At 43.3% G+C, this 2841-nt stretch overlaps 1 long non-coding RNA gene across 1 annotated transcript; it reads right to left on the minus strand.

The window, feature by feature from the left end:
* Positions 1-279: 279 nt before the first annotated feature.
* On the minus strand, positions 280-1841 carry LOC120439270. Its single transcript, XR_005612508.1, has 3 exons — positions 1648-1841; positions 1383-1445; positions 280-995 (listed from the first exon to the last, which is right to left on the minus strand). It is a non-coding gene; the product is annotated as an uncharacterized LOC120439270 (long non-coding RNA).
* Between the last annotated feature and the right edge of the window lie 1000 nt (positions 1842-2841).

Below are 2841 nucleotides of genomic sequence, written 5' to 3' on the forward strand. Positions count from 1 at the left end.
ACAAGAACCAGGGCTCTCACTAAAATAACGCCTGAGTATGGCATAGATGGTCTCAGGGTTGGTCACTGCACCAGAAGATGAGTTACTTTTCAAACCCACCCTAACAATGTTTTTAGCTCTGCCGAGGAGATGGTTCAAGATTTCATCCACTTGCATGGCTCCAGACAAACCTCTCTTCTGCAAATACACTTCCATCATATCTATCCACTCATGAACAGAGTACTTATCTGCGCCATCACCTCGGTACATAGGTGGGTCTTTGATATCTTGCCTGACCACTAGGTTCATTTTGGAGAAGTCGAGAGTGGTATCAGGGCCCTTAACTTTGGGAGACTCAGTTGGAGCTGTCTGGTTTGGACCAAGCGGGACTTGACTGGATAATAACCGACTAGCGATCGATTCACCTATCTGAGTCCCCAGCTCACCAATAAGCTCACGTAGCTCCTTGTGTGTGCTGTCATCACTCAAAGCAGGGGTTGAAAACTGGCGCCCATGAGCATTATTTTGAATAATGTCATCTGATTCTGATGGCTCATCATGAGACATTATGGACCTGTCCCTAACTTCATCTGCCCCAGACAGTCTCCAACCTCTCCCAGCAACTGGTGTGAAAAGGTTAAAGGAGCCTTGGCCCCTACCAGTCATGTTACTCACAGGAAATTAACAATAACTACAAAAACAATTGGAAACAGGAAAAATACGAAAGTGCTTATCACCCAGGAAAATACAACACATGTAAATGTAGCCCAGTTAAACTCTAACACATATATCTGGGAGAAATGTCTACTAACAAAACACTGAGGATTTTTTTCAAAAGGATCCACAAGATAATTTGGCTGATATCGCAGGTGTCAGAAGTGTTCAGCTCAACCTCAGCGATCGGCAGCGGCTGATCAGATGGATCCGGGTCACGGCACCACTTTTATGTAGCAGATTTCAAACGGTTGACTGCGTTGTGACGACAGACACAGACTGGCTGGAAACTGGATTTATTTCTAAAACACAAAGTGGAGCAGCAAAATCAGTGTCACACAGCAACAGCACACCTCTGCTCATCCCAGTGTGGAGTCCATGCAGCTCTGCTTACAATATATAAAAGAAAATACAATCTATCAAAACGGTGTGGTTTTTCTCAACAGCCACATTTAAATCAAACGTTATAGTGGGGTAAAACAGAGACAAATATGAAGCAAGGTGCAGTCAAAAACAAGCCACTTATAATAACTTATAATATTCAAATTCCACTAAGATGGATCAATCACACAATATATATTCAAACAACTTTAACTTTTACCAACATGGCTGAAAATACTATTCAGTGTGCAGCCTCAGATCATGAACTCATTATACACAGAAAACAAAAAATATACATTTACACATACCTAAAACACAAAGTGGAGCAGCAAAATCAGTGTCACACAGCAACAGCACACCTCTGCTCATCCCTGTTTAGCACAAGTAAGGAACACATAAACGGATGGTGTAACAGATAAAAGGCAGTTCCAATTACTATTTTCCTCGTTCAAAGTAATCAAAAACACTTTGGGAGCTTTTAGCCAAAAGAACTAATACTTATTAAGGAAAAATACACCAAATTTAAGCGTATAATGTAATACAGGGAGAGGAGCTACAGAAAGTCTGCCTTACCAGTGTGGAGTCCATGCAGCTCTGGCTGGGAACCCCCACACATGCAGCATGTTTACAAGTGGTGTCACACTGATTAACGCCCCACTTCAACAGTGACATGTGGAACCTCAGTTTTACAAAAATTACATTTACACAATAAAAAAATAAACTATATACAATACAGTTTTGAGAATGTTCACACTCAGTATATTATATCTCAGCTACAGATCACCTGTTGAGAAAGAAAAAAGAAAACAAGCAGAAGAAAATGAGAGCAATAGAATAAACAACATCATGATGATCTATGGGAATATAACAGTAAATACTAAATGTTAAACATTATTGTGCAGCACGTAAGAATTGGGGTTTTCAACACCAATTCCTAAACATACACTATACCCCAGGTCAAAGTACCCTCGCGCCCAGAGGGGGAAACCATAGGGTGGAAACAAGCAGACCACCCTCGGCTCCGCAGTAGAAGGGAGGCCCCGCATCCCAGACCCAAATCGGCCGACTCCGATGGCTAACAGAAAACGGGTGTGTGAAGACCCCATACCTCCCTCCGCCCGCTCATGTGTAGTGTTGTAGTGTTAAAACATGGGAGGGAAGCTGTACCCACCCCATCATCCAATCATTTCCCAGACTACACAAGACAATAGACACCCAGGTTGTGTTCATTCTCCACCTCTCCTATATCTCTCCCCCACCTGCAGAGTGAACTCCTGGAGAGCAGAGAACACCTGCAAGGGTGTAACAAACAAAGTTGAGGAGGTCCGCAGTTCAGCCGAAGCAGCGGAGGCCCCCCGGCCAGGATTTAGCCCCCGTGCATCTAGGGCTGGGCCATATTATACCGTTCACGGTAATACCGGTATAATGTTAGGCAACGATAGGAAAATGAAATATCGCGATAGAATATGAGTAAAACGCGCATGCGCAGTGCCTTTGTTTTCATATGCACATGGCCGATTGTTGAGTGAAACAGATGAACCAGAATTGGTTTGTAAAAATGGTGCAACTTCAGTGATGTGGAACTGGTTTGGTGTTTGTCCGTCAGATACACGACAAAGCACATTTTTTTTGCAGAACATGCAAGCGGGCCGTCGTTATTGCCGTGTTTGTCGGACTAAGATGCTCTTAAATCTGGGAGTAATCTGGGTCCTAAACTCCGTATCCTTCAGGTCAAACGAACACTGCAGCATCACTGAGAGTTAAAAG

Source organism: Oreochromis aureus, linkage group 3 (genome assembly GCF_013358895.1).
Source record: "Oreochromis aureus strain Israel breed Guangdong linkage group 3, ZZ_aureus, whole genome shotgun sequence".
Lineage (NCBI taxonomy): Eukaryota > Metazoa > Chordata > Actinopteri > Cichliformes > Cichlidae > Oreochromis > Oreochromis aureus.